At 48.3% G+C, this 21,582-nt stretch overlaps 1 long non-coding RNA gene across 1 annotated transcript; it reads right to left on the reverse strand.

The window, feature by feature from the left end:
- Positions 1-5,739: 5,739 nt before the first annotated feature.
- Positions 5,740-19,294, reverse strand: LOC134170224 (uncharacterized). Its single transcript, XR_009967167.1, has 2 exons — positions 17,886-19,294; positions 5,740-7,403 (listed from the first exon to the last, which is right to left on the reverse strand). It is a non-coding gene; the product is annotated as an uncharacterized LOC134170224 (long non-coding RNA).
- Positions 19,295-21,582: the final 2,288 nt, after the last annotated feature.

Consider the following 21,582-nt stretch of genomic DNA (forward strand, 5'->3'; position numbering starts at 1 on the left):
GGTGCTGGGTGGGACGTTACATTGAAAGGCGCTTTAGAAGGGATAATTACGAACGGTTGCCCAGTTTAGATCACTCTTGCCAGAAAACCACCTTGACACTATATTTTTTTTTTTTTATCTTATGCTTTAAGAAACCTAAGGAAAATTATCTGTTGTTCACCCCGAGCCACTGGCTTGTACTGAAAGTCGAGGAATCTTATAGTAGCGATAGGTGAAGCTATGCTTAGGGTACTGGGTTTGGACTGATGACCAGCACTCGGTTCATAGCTGCAGAACCAAGTGATCCCAAACAACATGTTGGTACCTCTTCGTCCCAGCTGGAAGAGAAGTAATAAGTTTTCTTTGCCTTGTCTGTGAGCGGTGCGCCAGGACCCGGGGCTGGAGTCCGGGAAGGCTAGGGACATGGTCCGGGCTGCCCAGGTGACCCCCGCATCTCCCCAGTGTCCTTCCCCCGTGGCTGGAAGCACAGCGGAAGATCACTTGCACCTCTCTTCTGTGGGTCTGCTCGGACCCAGAAGTTAAAATGGCGAAGCGCACCCTACCCCTCGAAGGCAGCAGCTCCTGCGTAGCCCTGCCCCGCAGCCCAGGAACCTGAGGGGGACCGGGTGTCCTGCGAGCACCCTTCCCGTGACTGCTCTGGCCGCTGCTCGGCACTGAGGGGTGATGGGCTCCCCATGCCTCGCAGTCTTTCCGCCCTGTGCTTTCTGCCCCCCTGGATCGACCGTCTGCTTATGGGAGATCCGCGGGGCTCGCCGCTTTGCGGGAAGCGCAGCGACACCAGTGCGGCGGAGGCGGGACCGCCCCGAGCCCCCCGGGGTGCCCGGGCAGGGTTTTCCCGGCGGCACGGTCGGAGCAGCAGCGGGTTCCCTCCTGCCTGGTCCTTCGGGGCATTTATGTGCATCAGTGGGTTTACAATTGAATAGAGAGCCAGGAAAGGATGTGTTTGGATTTCAGGGCTATTTTAGGCAGAAATAATCGGAAACGTGTGAATGAGTAGCCTGAGCAATACTTACCGAACAGCCTCTCCTGCTGCGTGTTTCTTTTCTCCCCTCTCCAGCCCCCAATCTATTTTATTGTGTGTCCTCAAGATAATATGTTGAGACCTCTTTGCCGGGAAGTGGCTTTAGTCGATGCATCCTCTTCACCGTCCGAGCCTCCCCCCCTCGTCCCTGCCAGGGCTGGTAGACGTGAGCCTCCCGCGGAGGGGAAGGCAGTGGTTTCGGGCACCTTCCCTTTCCCTCTGCATGCACCGCTCCAGCCCGGCGGGGAAAGCTCTTCGGGCTTCTCTTTGGGAAGAGCCGTGGGAGCCAAGCGCCGGGTTCTTTCAAGAGGCACGAGGCAGAGACCCTCCGAAATCCCCACCGTGGCTGGTTTCACCCGGCGGTAGCTGTCGTGCTCTGCCCGCTGCGGTGTACCGACCCTCCCCTGAGCATCGAGGATGAGCCCCTGGCACCGAAACCCTTCCTTAGCTCCGGCGGCAGCGCAGCTGGGGGCTGCCCGCCCCGTCGGGGCAGCGGGCGCGGAGCAGAGCCCGGAGAGAACCTCCGGCCGGAGCCGCCGGACGCTCCTCTGTCGGGGGGGGAGGCTGCTGGTTTAACCCACTGCGAGGGGTTGTCCTGCTGTGGTGCCAAGGGCATTTCGGCTGGTCGAGGTTTGAGGAAGACCCGTTACTCCACTGGTTCCCTCATACAGGGTACAAACGGAAAACAGCTCACCTTCACTTTTCCCGATTTAAATATTATCCTGATTCTCTCGCCCCTCTGTAAATTCTCTCCTGCTTTTTGGTGGTTTTGGGGGGTTTTTGTTTGTGTGTTTGGTTTTGAGCAGGATGAATTTTGGCGTTTGGTATTTTTGGTGTTTTGGGGTTTTTTTTGGTGTGTTTGTGTGAGGGTTTTTTTCGGTTGGTTGGGTTTTTTGGGGGGGGAGGGGTGGGTAGGGGGATGTGAGTGTTGGCTTGTTTTTCTTGTAAACACCTTTCAGTAGGGATGCCTCTGCATGAAGAGGGAAAAGAGGGGAAAAGGGGATTGATTCTGATCAGAGAATTTGTCCAGAGGTTCAATAGAACATCAAAACTACCCTTTCACTTGCTCCAAACGCTTCTATAAATGCCCTAAATGAATCACTTGGTGTTTGGGGGTGTTGCAGTGAGGAATCCTTAGCTTTGCTCTTACTTAGTGTCTGTAACAGCTGCTCATGAAGGAGGCCTCCATACTTTTCTAGGGCTGTTGAGAGATTCTCTGTTCCTTTGGGATGGGAGTCTTTTAATGTTGTTCTAGGAGCAAAAGCCTCCCTTTTGTTTGACCTCTTAAAAAATAATCTAGAGGTATGCTAAAGGTGTGACCTCTGTAAAAGGAAAAACCAAGCATTGGAATTTTCTGCTGGTGGTCTATGTAAAACCAGATTGCTGTCACCCTAAACTTGTTCTGAAATAGGATGGGGATTCACTGTGAAGGAATAAACCAGTTTGTCTTCTAGCCCTATGCAATGGTACTCGCTGTAACTCCCGATTGATTTTTGATTGGGCAAACTGCTTTGCAAAGATGTAGTGATTCCTGGCAAGAGTGTTGCTTCTCAGCAGATCAGTGTTTGAGGGAAGCAGGGGTGTGTCATTTGCTGTAGTAGTAGCAGGTGACTCTAAAGTGTTCGGCTTATTACATACACCATACAAAATGGTACATTTGAGTTTGCACTGTGCACAGCGGCTTATCATCATCACTTGATCTGTGTGCCAAAGGAGGTTTGCAAGACAAGATCTAAGGAGGTTTACAAGCTCTGCCACCTCCCAGGTGAGCGAGGAAGCAGGATTTGTACTGAGTCAGTGGTTGATGCTGAACCCAGGCATCATGTCGTGTCGTACCTAGTTCCATGCAGTGCCACAAAGACTATTTTGGTTTGCCCCAAGGAACTTCCATTTTCAATTAGCCGCCCACCCGCTGTTCTGCGAGCTCCTTATGGCAGAGATCCCTGCCCGTGGAGCTTCTGGTGACAACACACTAAAGAGCACGATTTTAAAGCTCTGATGTCTTGAGACTCTTCTTCCCATCTGTTCACTTCTGATCAGAGGGACAGGTTCTTTGCAGGGAAGCAGGGCTGTTAGATCCAGGCTTTGCCTGGGGAAGCTGCCATTCCCAGGAAAGGTATAGCAGGAATCTCAGAAGTTGTATACAGATTGAGCCAGTCTTCAGCTGAAAAGCTAGGTGGATAATGCCATGGTCAAGGCTCCAGTGAAGCAGTTAGGCCACCTGCCACTCTCTTTAGATGGGAGCAAGATGCTTACTGGAGGGCTTGTCAGGAAGGGAATATACTTCTACGTACTTTACATGAAAGGGGTTTTCTGGAGGAGTTGACAGTGAATACCTTTTCCATAATCATTCACAGCTAGGATTTAGATTTATTTTTCCTTTCACATGCCTCCTCCTCTGCATAGCACTTTTGTCATAATTGCCAGAACATATCCTGTCTTCAGTCTGCGCTGGGATGAATCCTGAGGAATGGATGTGAAGTGGTGGCAGGATATGGCCCTAAAACCCAGCAGCTTGTGCTTCCTGCAGGGAAGTTGCTGTCTAGGGCAGCCCTTCTAGAGCAGCTTACACCCTCCACCATAGCAGAATGAGCACACTGCTGAATAGCAGGTCCAGGGGAAAATTCTATTGTGCCTTAGTCCTCAGTAGATGTGCTTCGAGCTACCTAGTGGTATTAGGTCTAATCACAGGAGTTTTCCCATTAAAGCTGTGTCTGGATTTATGTTGATCACTTTAAAACAAATCTCATAGATATATTTAGTAGAAGAATGTGTAAAACCCCAACCCCCAAATGGTATTATGTAACCAATACAGTATTTAAGTGCCCCCTGTGTAAACTAACTGAAAAGCCTGCTGTTTGCCTTCCTTGCTTCTGTTGTGTATTGGTCAACCGAAGCCAGGCGCTCTGTTTGCTGTTCTGATTACTATTTTAAAAGGAAAAATCCATAGGATCATGTTATCCAGAAAGTGAAAAAGACTTAAACTCCACTCACTGGGCTTAGAGAGGGCTCTGGTGCCGATTGATGGCCCTCTCCTGGGTTGCCCAGCGCTGTGGATTGCCGAGGGAGCTTATGCCATTTGAAAGCACATGCACATCAAGGATAGAGCCCTGCACAATGCACTTTGTCCCTTTATTTTGGCATGTGTGGTGCAGCAGGTCTCAGTGGCCTCTGCAACCTCAGCCATAAGGTTCAGCTGAGCTCAGCACAGATGAAGACGTGTTAGTGTAGGGTCAAGGAGATGGTGGGAGCTAGCAGACCAACTGAGAATGTGTTCCTGCTGCTTTATCTAGAGCTGGTATCAGGTGGAAATAAGAGGTGGATTTCCTCTTGCTTTGAAGCAAGAAGAGCTTGTAGGCTTTCCCCTAATTTACTGTTATTGATCTGCCATCAGCTCCTTGCCCAGTTAAATCCTTTATTCAAGGTGCTGGATCTTAGGAGCACAGTCGTTTCCCATTATTGTTATAATCTTTTGCCAAAGAGAGATTCCCCCTTCTCAGTAATGCACCAAAGTGGAAGTAATCGCTCTTTTTTTCTTCTTGCATTTGTCCTTTCCTGTTTCATTCACCGATTGAAAAATGGCTAAAGAGCAGCCCCCATTTCACCTCCCCTTTTCCCTGATTGACTCAGCAGCTCCTGGGACAGAGAGAGGAAAGGGGCCTCGAGGTCACAACCTTCACAATCTTCAAAGCCCCTGCCGCTTCCAGCAGCTGTCACAGCTCTCACTGACCATATCCCCAGAAGGTCAGCAAAAAAATAAACACTGGGGCCCGACAGGTCCCCTTCTCATGCAAACTGGCCATTTCCCTCCCCAGCTCCCATTCCATGCATAGATTACACAGAGGAGACCCCCTTGGATTTGCACAGAGCTATGCAAGAGCAAAATGCCACAGAAAATAAAAGCAGAAGGGCTTCCTGGGCAGGCAGGGTGGGAAAAAAGAAAAGCAGCTTCCTGAGCTCTCCATGCCCACCCACAGGCTGCTGCAGCCATTTTGTGTGCGCAATGCCTGAAGGTGAAGCTGGGGAGGGGGCTGACTTTTCCCTGGGAGAAAGACTGCAGGGAAGGATTCGGCTTTTTTATCTGCTTGTGTGTGTGAGGGACAGAAGACAGAATCCAAAAGAAATAGGAAATGAAGCATAGACTGTAAAAACCTTTTCATCAGGAGTAGCTTGCATCCCCTCTTCCACAGCCTGCCTGCTTTCTGCATTCACCTTCCTCTGCAAAAAGTCATGATGAAGCAGAAACAGTGCCAGGGAGAAGCACAGGTTCAAAAGGCCAGAGTGGAAAGGTCCTTTGCCAAAGAAAATACCCCTCACCAGCTCTCTTTTATAGAAGTATCCATTTCACCATGGCCACTAATAATCAAAGGGCTATTTCCTGGCCTTCCAAGCACAGTTCCTAGATGCAGAGTGCTGTTCTCAGCTCCGTTATTGCAAACCCTAACCCTCCCACCCCACATGCTTGCTTTCCTACCCGTGCTCCATCGCTGAACACAGCATCAGAGCATGACTCGAGTCCGTTTTTTTGGCTCCGTAGTGAAGGAAGAAGCTCGTTTTCCTATTAGCGTTTCCAACCTCTCCCCACCAATCCCAGCGGGCGCGTAGCACACCGGATCGCCGGACAAAAGCCTGTCGAGGGGGTCTGTGGCTGCGGGGGGAGGCGGGAGGGGCTGGAGACCTGCAAGAAAACCCACCAGGAAGAAAAGGCAGCGACAGGGGACGTAGGAGTCACTTTATTTATTTGCCGCTGGCCGGGCACAGCGGAGGGGCGTCACGGCCGGGCTCCGCCGGGGCCGGTGGGACGGGAGTCGCCGCGCGCCCAGGCCAGGGCGGTGCGCGGAGCCGCTCACCTTGCCCTGCCCCTGCGCGCACACGCTCCGCCGCTGCGTGTTTAAACAAAGAAAGTTGCACAACCGAACCCCCCCACTTCCTCCGTTAAGGTGGCTCTCGGGGGGGCGGCGGGACGTCCCGTCCCCGCACGCTGTCACCGGCTCGTCCCCGGCTCTCGCCGCTCCCCGGCGCACTGACGCCCTTTCATTATTGCACTGCTCGCTGCGACCGTGACAGTAGTGCAACAGGGAAAGAGGGGCAGCCCGCCCGGTGGTCCCAGCGCTGGCCCAGCAGCCGCGGCAGCCCCTCGGCCTGCAGCCCGGCCGGGTGCACGGAGGGAGAGCCCGGGGGGCGATCCTGGCTTTGTCCCCAAGCTGGACGCCTCCCCCCAGAATGATGCTGGGGAGGTGGATTTAAACCGAGGGCAGAGGCAGGGTCAGCCGTTCAATGGGGAGGCAGCGGGCACGGCCCCGCCGTAGGGCTTCGGACCCTTTCTTGCACGCCCGCGGGCAGGCGAGGCGAGGCGAGCCGCGGGGAGAAGCGCCTCCGGGGGACCGGCTCAGAAAGCTCCGCGGCAGCGGCTGCTCCGCCGCGCCCTGATCCGGCCTCCAGTCCCCTCCCACCAACCCTTTCCCTGGGCCCCTGAGGTCCCGAAAGGGACCGCGGGGACCACCTGAAATGGAAGGCAGGGCCACCCACTCGGCCATCCCAGCTGCTGTCAACCCCCAGCTGATCCCTCACAAAGCAGAGGAGATTGAACACCCCTATGCCGGCTCCGTTCCCACGTACCTCGGTGCGCAGCTCTCGGGAAGGGCCGGAGGCCGTCCCCAGCCCCGCTGCACCCAGGAGCAGCCCCCGGCGGCAGCGCCCGGCCCGGCCGCTGAGCCCAGATCTGTAGCTAGCGGGCCCGGCTCGCCAACGGAGGCATGAGCTTTGTTTCGAGGAGGTTACTGGGATTAAAGCCTCTGTCTCTTTGTGCTGTGCTCTGCTTCGCATCACCACCGGTTTTCGGGCTGGGATCAGGCACAGAAACAGCAAGTGTGGCTATGTATCTCCTCCCATCCCTTGGTGGGTGTTTACATCATTATGTAAAACAGGCACCCTTCAAATGTCTCGGGACTCATACTATTTTAAAATGGAGCCGTGATGGGTTTCTCCGGTTTCAATCATTCCTGTGCATTTTAGACAAGAGGCCGTTTTGAATCCCGTGTGATAGCATCAAAAATATGCCCATTACTCACAACCGGAGTCACCATAATAGCACGATTATTTGTCACAAAAACCATCTCTGCAGTTACTTGCCTATCTAACAGCGCTCAGCATTTCACAACTTTTCCCTTAACTCGATGGGCACATAGTATTATTTTTTTCCCGCTGTGGCTTTCTTCTGTCCGTGATGAATAACCCTCAAAAGAAAAGACCCTATAAGCAATATTGCACTACTACCCTGATCACAAAAGCAGAGGCAATATTGATAGGGTCTCATCCTTAAGGTTAGGAAGCTGGATAATGTGTCTTGCAGCAGGTGACTGGAGGGAGCTTCATTCCATGCCTGCAAATGGGGAAGGGGTAAAAAGTTAGAAAGCAGTGCACTGCCCTATGGATCACAGCACCATGTGCTCCCAGGAGGGTGGGGATGCAGGACTGGAGTAAACCTCTGACCCCACAGAATCTGTGCATGGGCACTACCCCTTTCTCCCAGGGCATATTTAACTGCAGTGTGGATTTTATCCAGGTTTTGACACCTCCATCCCCAGTTCTCACATTCTTCTTCTCTGTGAATTTTTCTCCTTTATTAATAACCTCAGTTACCTGTTAGAGGCTGGGAAGTGCTATTTATTTGATTAACTGATAGTTGTATTTTGAACCTCTTACTAACAGGCATCAAACCTTTAAAGAACTTCCTTTCTAGGGCTGTCCTACTTGGAGAGCCCAGTGTTTTAAAATATCCCACCCTTCATTGGAAATCACAGGATTAAGTACACACCAAAAATTAGAAAGCGAAACAGGATCTCCAGGGCTGGCTTTCCAGCACTGACTTCACATTATTGCACACAGATTAAACAGTGTTTAGAGACGCACACGTGTTTTGCCCTAGCTTGTTTTGTTTGGCTTTTTCTCCCCCCCCCCCCCCCTTTCTGTCCTAGGGACAGAAATCTTCAGCTAGGGCTGTCTTCGTGTTGAACACACCAACAGCCATAGAAATGATTCCCAGGGAGGGGCCAAGCAAGACACCTCCAGCTTCAGAGCTGCTCTGCCAACTTAGGCTCTTGCTCTGCAACCTGGCTCCCAGTTAACCTGCCCCAATGCATTTGTCACGTAGGAATGCTTGAGAGTCCAGAGGAGGAAGGAAACTTCATTCCCAGGTCATCCCACACCAGGTCATGATTTTGACACTTTAAGCTTCTCTTTCCTCAGCCTGCTTTCCAGTGGATTAAATAGGAGTGTAATGGAGAGACAATCCCCTAATTCATAGAGTCCTGGCTAATTTATCCACACCACACTGATCTGGTCTTTGCCATTGGAGATCCCTGGCATTTGGCATGCTGGTGTGAGGCAGCCCTGCATTCTCTTTGATGCTGCCTGACTTGCTCAAAGCAGCCAAACCCCAAGGACATGACAAAGAATGGGGAACAGGGGAAACTCCATTGAATTGTGTGGTTTTCCTAATGGACTGATAAACAGAATCTCCATTCTGCCCTAACCCTTCCTTCTCGCCATACTTTGTGATGCTTGTGGAAGCAAACAGGGATTTTTTTCCACATTGTTTATTTGTATTAACCTTTGCTTGTGCTAACTAAAAGGCTGTGTTCACAGAGATGGCTGTAAGCAGCTCAGAATGAGTTTTATCAAACTTCTGTATTCTTGTTACCTTGGGAAAACTTCAGGTTTAATCCTGCCACTGCTTCTCCACTACCCCTGCAACCTAGACATCCAGTTGGACTGAGAACACACACAAAAAAAAGACTCAACTAGGCTCAGCCTTACCTTTCCATCTATTCCCGTCCAGTCTCTATTTTGTTTATTGTTTACCATGTCTTTTCCACTCTTCAGCCTTGATGTTATCTCAAACAAGACTTAAACTTAATACACACAATTTAACTTCTCCAATACCCCAAGAGACAAACCCACTGGCAAGTTTACAGTGGAAACATACAATCTGCACATCAAGTGACGTTACTAATGCACCAATAGTGTGTGTGTGTGTAGCACCATTTAACAATTTCTACACAACTTAAGCATTTCAGTAGTTGCAGAAGCTACAACTGGCAGGAGAGGGTAAAGGATGTAATTAGAAACGTCAGCCACAATTTAAGTTCCAAGCAAAGGCAATTACATTACTTTATGTTTCTGGATTTGTGCTGAGAGCCTAGATGTGTCTCAAAAATTTCCTTATCTCCAAGTGGACTTGTATTGGCACAGGACTCCCCAGCCTCCCCTATTTCTTTTTTCTAACAAGACAAGAAAAATCAGGACTGACTCAATCTCCAATAATATTCCCCCAGTCTGCAAACAATATGCAAATCCTGGGTCATGTCATGCCCTATAGCAGGGAGCCTCTGGAATGTATATGGGGGTTATTTTAAAATAAACGTTTAAACACGAGATTATGAAATGCATGCTATTTATACACCAGGAGGCTCAGCATCTCTAGATATGTTTAGAAACCTCTCTCGGCTTTAATCACAGTTATAGAAACTAAATGGAAATGTCACCCAGACTAGTATGGAAATAACACTTTATATGTTGCTCAATAATGGAAGCTGGTTTTTTGGCAGTGTGATGGGGGGAATCTTTTACTGTAGTGGAGTCACTGCTGTATGTTTAAGCCGCCCTTTTCTGATGTTAGCAGACAAATAGACTGGAAGTGTCCTTGCGATGAAGCTTTGAGATAAATAAAGTAGTGAGCTGACTCGCTGGAGCTCAGAGGCCTCTGCTCCTTGTGGGATCAGACCCTGTCTTCCCCGCTTAGTTTAGGGAGCCATTTCCCCTTCCCTTTGTTGCTGTTTTTTTGTTTGTTTCTCTTGTGGTTAAAGATGCCACTTGGGGCAATCGGGTTGTTTAAATTTTTCTCTCAGTCACAACCTCACAAAACATAACAGGGCAGCAGAGCTGCAGGCCAGCCTTGCTTCCCTGGCCACAGCCATTTTGCTAGCCTGAGGAAAGGAGACCATTTAAAAGCCATCTCGCAATTAAATACATTATATAGTCTACAATATGTTTTCTGCAGCAGAATTGACACCATTACCAAAGGTCAGAGCAAACACTTTGGAAACAGCTGTAGGCTGAGATTTGATTTAGAGTTTTCTATTTAATAATTTTATCATTGTTTTAAAGCTGGGAAGTGTTGCCTTTTTAATTCTTTTTTTTTTTTTTTTTTTTTTTTTTTTTAAGAGAGAGAGAGAAAATTCTTAGCATTCCAGTCCTGGCTCCTTAAGTCTATCCAACAAGTTTGTACAAATCCATCCAGAGAAAAAGGGGATTCTTGCTTCCATGCAAGAGTCAACTTGTCCAGGTGTGAGAGACTCCAGAGAGTAAGGGTTGATAATCCTCTCTGAAAACGCCACCTTCCCAAGAGCGTTTCACTCACCGAGCTTGGGGATTCTGTCACCCATGGCCACTTACCAACACGTTCCCCTTCTCCTGAAATCAGGAGGGATTACACTCCAGAATGTCCTGTCATTTGATTCTTGCTTATAATATTTAGTTTGTGGGTTTCAATAACCCTTTTCTCAGCAGCAATATTTCCTCGGCTGGCAGAAGCCAGATCTGCGTCAGTGAGCTCCATTAAAAGGAATGACAGAGCTCCTTAAACAGCCTAGACTTTGTAACCCCACAATACGGCTTTTCTGCATGGTGTTTACCAGCGCTTTGCTGTCTGATGGAAAAAAAAAAAAAAAAGGAAAAAAAGAAAGACTTATAGTACTAAATGTAGGAGCAAAATAGGGCTAAACCCTATCACCTTGGAAGTGCCGATCTGCTTCTGGCCCTGCAGTGTACCGCAGGGCAAGTGGAAGGTCTTGTGGTTGCCTTGGCTGGGGAAGGCGCGCATAAGGGGCTGGTCTTAGGGTCTCCAGATAACTCTTCCCCGCGGTGGGGGTCAGGCTCCCCTCACTGCACAGCACTGCTGCCCATACACTGCCCATCCTTCGCCTTCAGGGCAAGGCTGTGAGTTCTCAGGGGGCCCCAAGCTCAAGTCTCTACAGCCCAACCCAGGCACCACACAAGGGGAAGCAGCACCTCCTGTGTCGTCCCCCCCCCGGCCACCTCCCTTCCCCAAACCACCCAAGAGCAGCGAGAGCAGGAGCGACCTTAACACAGCTCTAGCGCTCAATGCAATGACTCAAAACGTCCCCCTGAAAAAAAAAAATCCCTCTGAAAACTTAAACCATCTGATTTCACTTTCCGCTCCAATTGGTTGTGTAGCCAGGGCGCAGGTCTGGCCTCCTCCACCACACTAATACCCTATGTGTGCTGCCTCCACAGAGGAGGGGTTCTTTTAACAAGTTTATGCAACAACAGGATGGAGGCTCTGCCGAAGCCCTTCCCCCCGCAGCCCGACCTGATTCCCCGCATTCCTCCCGCGCCCTCCCCCTCCGACCCAACTGGAGACAAACTCTGGCATCTCCACACACATGCAAATGGTTTCCCTTGCACAAATACAGACTCCTGAAGGGGCCTTTGCTTCCGAATCCCCCCCTCTCTTTTTTTTTTCTTTGCTTTCCTCCAGTGCCTTTTTTTTTTTTTTTTTTTTTTTTTTACTGTTACATTCCTCAACCAGGCAGGGTTAATAAAAAAAAAAAGAAAAAAGAGAGAGTGGGGAAGGGAGGGTTTGGAATGTGGAACCTCCATCCCAGGCCCAAATCTGCAGGGATCCCCTTCCTCGCCCACCCCCCATCCCTGAAGCCTGTCTGCAGGAGAGCTGGTGATCAGGGAAAGGCCCTCCATGGGCTCTAGTGCCCGGCAGGAGCCCACAGAAGATGTCCCCTCACCCTCTGTGAATGGGACATGGTCTTGTCACCGCACAGGCCTTTCCCTATAACACAAGAAGCCTCAAATCCCCCCCACGCCCAGGGGAGGTTTTCAAGTGTGGCAACCATATTATTTTTAAAGACGTAACTTTATATAGGGAAACAGGCACGCATCTATTCCCTCTGTGATTTCTCCACCTCCAAACAAGGCAGGCTCACACGTCTGAGAGGCCATCTTACAGCCCCGCATCAGCCCCACCAAGGCTTTCACTAGCACATATTTCCACTCGCTGATGGGCTCCACGAGCACACACACAGAACAAAGCACTGCCCTGCTCCAGGGTGGCTTCCAGCTTCCCACTGGTCCACCCTCCTTCCCATCCTCCTTGGTCAGGGGCAGCGAAGGGCCCCTCGTGCTTCCACTCTGGTCACTCTTGCGCTCTTACTGATGGTGGGGGGAGGACACACACCCCCCCAGCCCTTAAGAGATTTCACTCTCTCCTACTTTTTAATTATTCAGAAATTAGGAGGAGGAGGCCAAGTGCCAAAGCTAAACAGGACTCCTCATTCCTTAACACCCTCAAAAATGGCAACCGTGCTACAATGCAGAGATGGATGAAAAGAAAAGCTCTGGAGAAGGCAGCCATGGCGGCTCAGGTTACCGGCACTGAGGCCTGGAAGCCGAACCGTATCCACCACCAGTACACTGCCTCTGGTTCGGGTGCAGAGATCTTAGCCTTCTCCTCTGGGCGTGAAAGGGAGACAGGCTTCAGCTCCCCACCAGAAACAGAGGGACTGAGAAGGTGCCTTTTGTTTGGTTCCTTGTTCATTGAAGAACTGGAGTGTGCTACTGAGGATTCAGCTTCCCCTCATCCCTCCAAAAGAGGACATGAACACCCCCCCCCCAGGATGTGGTCCTCCATTTTCTGCCTCCCCATGGCTCACTCACTAGCACACCCCGTTCTGGCTTGGAATGTGTGGTACAAGCTGGAAACGCTCCTTTACCTAGATTTGATTTCCAATATGACGGCTCTCCCCACCCCCACCCTTTGCTCCCAAGGTAACAGCTCAAGGCTTCAGGATAAAAAAAGGGAGGAAGGTCCCATCCCCCAGCCCTCCAAACCCCTTTCTTAGCAGCTGCAGGCAAAAATACCACATCTGCCTCCAACTGCACCACGAGTGACAGTCACCAACATATTGTTATTTAAAGATCAATTCCAAATGCAATACTGCTGTTCCTAGGCCTACATCATCCCTGCGTCTCTCAGACTCGCTCTGCGTTCTATTGGGAAGTGCAGGGAAAGATTGTCTTTCAAAGCCTATTGATTATTATTTAGGTGCCTTCTAGTTGTTTGTTTGTTTTTTTTTAATGAAAATGAAGGTATCAATATTGCTTTAATCTTAACAGTAATTCCCCCAAAAGTGAAATACGATGGAACTTGAAAAATACATCAAGAGGAAGCAAAAATTAAATTGCCTGTGAATGCACGTGTATATCTTAAAGTCACTGAATTCTATACACAACAATAACATCTTCAGGTTCATAAACCTCTAATTTTTAAAACAGAAGCAAGAAAATATTCAAACCCAGACAGGGTATTTTTCAAGGTGGAGATTGCTCTAAAGGAGGACAAGAGGGCTTTAAAATGTGAATAGGCCAGCTTTTTATTTTACAACTTGGACACAGAGACCCAGGCTAGTGGCAGAAAGGGCAATCCATTTTGCACACTGAAACAGTCAACCCGGGGAACAAAACCCAAGGAATTTCCACACAGACCACGCAACCTAAACACAAAACAAACAAACAAACACACACATGGGTAGGGATTTGGCTTTTGTTTTGGGTTTTTAAAGCATTTTCTACATGATTTTGACATTTTAATGCTCGCTGGAGCCTTTGTGATGGGGGGAAGAAATCGGAGGAGGGGGCTGGTTCCCTGCTAAAATGTATTAAATAACTACAGAATCCCATAATGTCAGGGACTGGGTGTGCAACAGTAACTGATCATAAAGGATGTATTAGGACTGGAACCAAATGCTTTGACAATATTATTGCACTGCTTTATTTGTGCAGACAGTAGTGCAACATTGTCAGAGCCAGCGATACCAGCAGCCACTGTCACGTTCTGCACAGCTGTCCCTGCATCCTTTTGTAAGGGACTGTTACATTACAGTGTTAACCACAATAACGTTTTTATGTTTAGCCCCAATAAAACTCTGCATGACAAAGTTTATTTGCAATTGTAATTAGACAAGGTAAAAAAAAAAAAAAAAAAAAAAAGAAAAAAAGGGAAAAAAGGAAACTAACAACAAAAAGTTAGTAAAAAAAAAATGACAGGGAGGGGGGAAGAGAGAGAGGTAGAGAAAGACCACTGTTAGTATGGCTTGTTAAACAAACCATTCCAGTCTTTTGCTACATGCCCAGTATATTGAGGCACGGTACGTTATAAAGGTTTTATACAATCAAATATTTTGCTACAGTAATGGAGAAGAAAGGAACAAGGGCCATAATTCAGCATCCCCAAATGTATGTGTTTCCATAAAGCCCAGATTGGCCAGTCAATGAATCTGAACTACACCATTCAAACAAATCACTTCAGTGCCAGCCCTTTCCTGTGTCTTCAGAAGTTTTCTTATTTGTATTGCGTGTTTTATGGTGGTTGACCAGTACAGATGCAAAAGGCTGATGTGTGTGTATATATAGAGTGGTATAAATACACAGTACTTTGATTTACTATGGAAAATGTTACAGAAATGAGACTTGTGTACAAAAATACCTAGCGCCTGTGCTTCCATCTCACATATATCTGTGTGTGTCACCACCCAAAAATCAGAGTAGAAACACTACAGAAACAAATCAACAACATTAAATCCCTATAGACACAGGGACCTTAAACATATAGGGAAAGTTTCTATCAGGGCAAAAACTATAAAGGAATCCTTATAAAATTTCAATGTAGATATTGTTGGAAGTGTGTAGAAGTTAATAATTAATTACAAGTAAACAAAGCAGGTAATGTGATGCCTTGAAAGCTCCCAGAAATGTTTGGAGCTTATGTTTTAAATAGGATGTGTTTAAATCATTCCAGCCCATGTCGATAGAAAGACATCTAAAAATGCAGCACCCAGAATCTCTCTCCTTATTTAAAACCACTCCCACATGTATAAAACCTTATTTCACACACGTGCATAAATACACTGGAGGAGGCATCTATTTTAGGGTTGTTTGCCCACTCTGAAGAGGGTGGGCTGCTAAAGGGGGTCATGTTTCTGCCAGCCAATGCCCTTTTAATATTGCACTGCTCATCATAATTGCCAGTAGTACAACAGAAAAAGGGCTCTGGACAACAGCATACTTCAGAGACTTTCCAAAATAAATGATAAATCAGCTAGAAACTTCTCCAAGTGATGGCCTTCTATGCATGATTTCCTCTAAAACAGATTTGTTACAGTCAAAAAAAAGGAGTTTCTTCAACAACCACATGGTTTCAATGTCATTCTTTAAAATTAGATTTCAGTATTTCACAACTTCATCTCCAATTAAATTCAGCAAGAATTTAGATAAGCTTATTTTAGGGACTTTTTTCTTTCTTTCTTTCTCAATTGTGAATGTATTGCATTAGAGCATATGAAAGCAAAGACCGGAATTGGGGTTGTCCTCCTGGCAGTTCAGCACCCCAGTATGGTACAAAAGTAGGTGTAATGAATGGAATTAAATGTGATCTTAAAGACACAACGGAGGAGATGTTCATATCCTTGCCATTGCTTTCACCTGAATTGTCTGCTACAATATTTGCTATTTATTATACACATGCTTGTAGGAGCTTAAATTATTTGGTTTTAATTGCTAGGGAAGTCTTGCTCTTTTACACAAGCATCTAAACAAGCTTCCAAACCAACTGCCACCCACGAGTGAGAGACCTTTAAAAATCATCTACTTGCACCATAAAAACATTACTGTTGTAATTTTTCCTTTTTCAGAAAGGATATATGGGTAGTAAGGAAAAAACATCCGTTAATCATTAAAAATCAGACATTCCAAATAATTTTAGCAATAAGTAACATTTAAAAGTCAATTTGTTAGTCTTTAGTCTGCCAACTGTTTACCATTTGTTTCTCTAAACAATTTCAAACTTAAAGCTGGAAAATGTAACTATTTGTTAAATAAGAATCGCTTGAGAAATCATAAAATACTTTTATTTCAAACTTCAAACAATGCAAAGAAATTCGATGCAAAGAAATCCAAACTTGAAAGCAACTTTCCATAAACTGTATAGACAAGTGAGAATCAGAGCAAATGCTAAAATGAATTAAACTGATTGGGGGGGGGGGGCTAAGCTAGAAAATGCTCTAAATGAATTCTAGTTGTCAGATTTTCAGAGCAATATTAACAAAGCCATTTGATTTGGAATTGTCCAATCTCAGTTAGAATCTTGAATTAGATCATTCTTACTTTTTGCTTTAATTTGAATGCTTCCTCCTTTTTTTTGTTCAATAATTTAGCTCTAATACAGAATCCTCGGCTAGTTTGGAAATGTTAAAAAGAAAAAAAGAAAAAGGGAAATGTAGAAAGAAAGAAAGAAAGGAAGAAGGATGAGAAAGAAAGAGAAAACAACTAGAAGAAAGAACGTGCTGTAAACTTTAGGAAGTTTTTGGGCTCTCGAGCCCCAGGTCTGTGCTCAGGGTACAGCCTTTCCTTACACAACTCGAAGACCACACACTGGAGGGAAACGGAGCGGAATTGGGGCAAAGTGCAAGAATGCCAAAGAAACACTTTGGGCTGCGCACCCTGGTTTATTGCAAAAACTCTACACTATTTAAGCAAAGCATTAGTTTTACGAGATTTAAATATTAAGCCAATATAAATACTGGCTGGAGATAGCATGTGACTTAACTGCCTCGCTCTTCGGGGCTTTAAGCAAAAAAGAGAGGGGTGTTCTCTAACAGGATCTTTTAGCAAAACATGTTGCCTAGAGAGACAGGAGCTTTCCTGCGTTTCGAACCGGGAACCGCGTTTTCCCGGCGGAGCTCTGCGGCTCCGGGCACAGGCAAACCCGCCCGGGAAGCGCAGACCGGCGGGGCTAGGGGCGCGGGCTCGGCCCGGCCAGGAGGATGGGGCCACACTCCATTCCTTAGAAGAGTTTGCAAAGGTGAAAGGTTTGAGAGAGTAGGGTTAAAAATAAATTAGCTCACCACTATCTAGAGATGTGCAGCCAAGCCCGCCAGCAGCCGTCTCTCCAGTGCTCCTCCGGCCAGCCGCACGGACGGCGCACACCCCCCGGCCCCTCTCCCGCTCTATTTCCGCTGGCACACACCGCTGTTCGCCGCTTCTAACGCTCCCAAGTTTTATTCCCAGCCCCGCTGCCGCCCGAGGCGGCTCCGGCCGCCGGCTCTTTTCAACACCTCGTATCGATCGCACGCCAGAGAGCAAACCGACCAGCGAGAACTTCGCTCGGGAAACCGCTCCGCTTACCGCGGGGGAGCCAGAGGCTCCCGCAACGCCCGCGCCGCAGGCAGCCCTCGCCGGGAAGCGGCGCGGCCCCGCCGGGCAGCCCCCGCACGGGACGAGGGCGCGGGGTCCACCGGCGAGCGGACCCCGCTCCTCGCTTCGCCCCGCTCTCTTCGTAGGGCTTCCCCCCCCCCCCGCGCCCTCACTGCCCCGGGGGGGGATCGCCCCTCGGCCGCCCGCCCAGCCGCCGCTGGCCCCGCGGGCCATTGTCAGATCCGCGGCGCGCCCCGCCGTCACCCCACGCCCCCTCCGCCCGGGGGGCCCGCAGCTCCCGCCATTTCCGCCCGGGCAGGCGGATGCGGCCCCCGGGCGGCGGCAGGACCGGCGGGCCCCGCTCGCTGCACGGTACCTGGCGGCGGGAGGGACGGATCCCCGCACCGCGGGGGGGAAAGTTGCCAAAAGAGGCGCAAAAGAGGCGGTGAGAGCGGCCGCGGCTCCGCACCCCTCGGACCCCACCTCCCGCCGCCCCGCGCCGCCGGCCGCCGCCGCCCCGGGCGCGCCTCGGCGGGTGTCCCTGATCGATCCCAGCGTGGGCAAATCCTCCGGTACCAACCTCATGGCCGCCCCGCTCCAGCCTCCATCTTTGACTAGTTGACATTCAGCTCCTGCCTGACCAACTCCTCATTAGCATACCACCCCCGCCATTGGCTCACCCCTGCGCTAGTCTTTGCCACCTCCTCCGCCATTGGCTCCCGGGGAGGATATTTAAAAATATTATCCCTGCGCCCATTGGCTGGCGGGCGCTCACGTCACGGCTCGCTCTTTATTTTAACAATGAATGCACAAACACATTCTTCCATTCACAAATTTCTTTTTTTTTTTTTTTTTTTTTCTCAGGACTTTGCCCGCCTTTTCTCCAACTACATTTTCATTGATTTTTTGTTTCAACTGAGGGGGTCCCGCTTGTAAACAGATAAATCAAAGGCGAACAGAGGGGGGACCTGAGCAAATATTATCTTCTCTCTCTTTCTCCCTTTTGTTCGGCAGCGCTGGTGTTGGGGGAACAAACCTTATCCCCAGCGGGCCCGGCCCGGATCGGTGCGGTCGGGGTGGGGGTGGGGGGGGCTGCCCTGCCCGAGAGGTTGCAGCTCTTTTGCCTCTATTTCGGTTTCAAAGCTCACCCTCTTTCCCGCAAGTCGAAAAGCGAGCTCTGCCCGGGCAAAACAAACAGCTACGGTTGTCACATTTAGGAGCGTAATTATTGCTGGAGGTGGAGAGGGTTGGTTGGGGGGGGGGGTGTCCGTGCCCACCGGAGAAGCGGCTCCGCTTCCCCCGACCTGGCGGGCAGCTGCGGGGCCGCCACGTTCCCCGCCCGCTCCTCCCGCAGCCGCGCACCCCGTCAAGGCAGGCAGGGTCTGAACTGAGAGCGCCTAAAACACACCAGGTCACTTCAGTGCGCTTTATGACAACGAGAGCTTTCCCTTTGGTTTGCGCGGTTGGGTTGAAATCGGGCGATATCAAAGTTGAAGGTTTAGGGAAGGAAGCTCCGTGGTATTCCTCTTGCCCTGCAAATTGTAAAACACAGGAATCGTTGATAAAGTATTGAACAAAGACTGGGAGAGTCATTGAGAGTCTCTCAGAGGGGAATGTCTTGGTGAGTTTCTTCTCTGAAAAGATTTCTGCTATATCATTAATTAACAAAATCACAACTGGGCGGTTGCTTCCCCTTTAAAGGACACGGTTCCTCTTGTGGAATCAGATCTTCAACAACTGATTTCAACAGATGTTTGCAAAATGAAAATATTTTCATACTCCAATGAGACAAACTTAAGAGCAAAGGCACTGGGTGAACTGTGAGACAGCAACACACTGCTGTGGGCAAGAAGGCTTCTCAAATCGTTTCTTAAATAGATTTACTGGTATTTTATTAACAATCTGTCTTTGGGAAATACTATATTTTTCCTCTCATCTGTTGAATGATTTTAATTTTAAAGTACCTTTTCTTTTCATTTGTTAACTAACTTCCTATCAAATTTACCCCCAGAATACAACTTGTGTGTGTGTGAACTAGAGTTTTATATTATGCAAGAAAAAGGATATTAGCTATTTTTAAAAATAAAGTAAACTTCCTTTGTATCTATTCTTGGTTTTGGGAGTTGGTTCTGATTTGGATGTTTTCTCCATATATATCTGCGTGCATGGGCATAGCCCCCCAAGCACAAATATTGAACCCAAGTTGTAAATGCTGGGTCTGGGTACTAATGGGTGGGGACCTGGAGCAGTGGATCTCTGGCAGTGTTTTTGGAGATGGGAGAGAAGGGCAGTGGGCTGTGAAATCACACATTCCTGTCCAATGGAGCTGAAATAATGGTATTGTTCTCTGGAAAAGAGGTTGCTTTTCTCTTCTCCATTCTTCCCCTGATCTGCAGGGACCTGATTGTGCAGTTAATCAGCAAAAAAGCGTTTGATGTAAGGCAGGGCGTGAATTCAAAAGGGCCAGGGGGGATTCAAGAGGGATTCTTCTGTCTGTTAGAAAATGTTTTTCTGATTTCAAAATGGTAGCCATTTGAAAAGCTGCACTGGTCTTCCTTCAGAGCTCCGAGTTTGTAGTAGGTACCAGCACTAATTATATCGCTTCCTTTGTGGGTTTGACACTTTACTGCTGGGGAGGAAAAAAAAAGTAGATATCTTACAGCAAAAGGGAAGATGTCCTTCCTGGAGCAAAGGTGAGCCCCTATATCCCCGCAGTTCATTCCTTCAGCTCGCTATCAGTCGCCAGAGAGTCTCCCAGGACTGCCCTGCTAAATGTTTAGCATTGAAAGATTCAGAGTAAAACAAAGCCCCTGGGGACCAGGTAAGAACCAAGTTGGTTTTGTAGCTCTTTGTGGTGACCTGTGTCCTGAGCATGACATCCACCTCCCCGAATCTTTAAACACAGCAGCTTTCCTGTTCCACACTGACTCGCCTGTAAATCTTTCCTTGCCAGCCTTGTCTTGAATGCCAATAATATTTGAAGCATGTTTCTTATTTCAACGTGGTCATTTCCCAAACTTTTTAACAAAATGCTTTCTGCTGTGGTATATATACAACATCCTGCCAGCTTTCCTAGGCACATCGTCTATACATATGTAAATATGTAAATTCGTGGCTATCCCTTTACTTAATATATTATTATAGCTACACAGGAAATGACACATCCTAGAGAAAGGCAATTGCCTTGGATGTTTACGTGAAAAATGTGTAACTTTTACAGCAAGCTCCGAACGGGTTTGTCAGCTTAATTTTCGCCAAACTGCAAATAAAGTCAAGGAAAGGTCCCCACCGCCACCCCTGGGTCCCCAGCCCCGATCTGTCGCTGTGTATCCCAGCCCTGTCCTTCCACAGGGCTCCTGCCTGCCCTGTGAGAGGAGAACTGCTCTGCTGTAATGCTGGAGTGATTGATTTGATTTTGGTATTTCAGGGCTGGGGGGCGTCGGGAAATTCTTTGGGGTTTTATTTTTGGCTTTGGTGGTGTGCTCTTCCCCCCTTTGGAAAGGAAAGCTAAGAAAAGACATTTGTTCTGCTGTTGGTTTGCTTTAAAGAAGGGCTCCTTGCAGACGCCCAGCGCTGGAGAAGAATGGCGTTTTTATCATTTTTAAACATCAAGGAGGGGAGGGAGAAAAGTTGCTTTTTTTTTTTCCTCTCCAGATCTTGGGGTGTTTTTGCAGTGTAACTCAATCTGATGTCACGGGGGGTGGAGTCTCCGCTGCGTTTGCTTAAACTGGAGCTGCCTCAGTTCAAGGCCTTGTGGCTGAAAGTTCTTAAATCTGTGGCAGACAGGCATGACTGTTCCCTAATGAGACCCCTGCTGCAATAACGCGTTTTTTATTTTAATCAGCTTCTTAATGCTATTAATTACCATTTCTTTCATAACACTCTTCCCATCTGCAAGGTTAACGTGGTCCCACACCAACAGCCCAGTAACACACTTCACCGTTACCGTCTGTGTGAAAACACATGTACAAACTCATATAAAACCTTCTTAATTAGGTCTTGAACATACATATGCTTTGTGAATGTGGGTGACAGACAGAAACAAAGAGAAGAGAGGAGGGCAAGAAAAAAATCGCTGAAGTTTCCAGAGATATTTACAGAGGCTGTTATAAATTAACTTTAAAATCCATCCTCGTGGAAGGTTGCTACATTTAGGAAAGCTAGGTTTGATTTTCGGTGTTTTGTCTTTTATTCCCAACTCCCTAGTTGCAAACATTTGCTCCTGTGAACAAAACTGTATAGCTGGATTCAAAATTAATTGATAAAACTCCATGGGA

This window comes from Pezoporus occidentalis, unplaced genomic scaffold (assembly GCF_034315485.1).
Source record: "Pezoporus occidentalis ecotype Australia unplaced genomic scaffold, CSIRO_AGI_Poc_V1 ctg37, whole genome shotgun sequence".
In the NCBI taxonomy this organism is placed as follows: domain Eukaryota; kingdom Metazoa; phylum Chordata; class Aves; order Psittaciformes; family Psittacidae; genus Pezoporus; species Pezoporus occidentalis.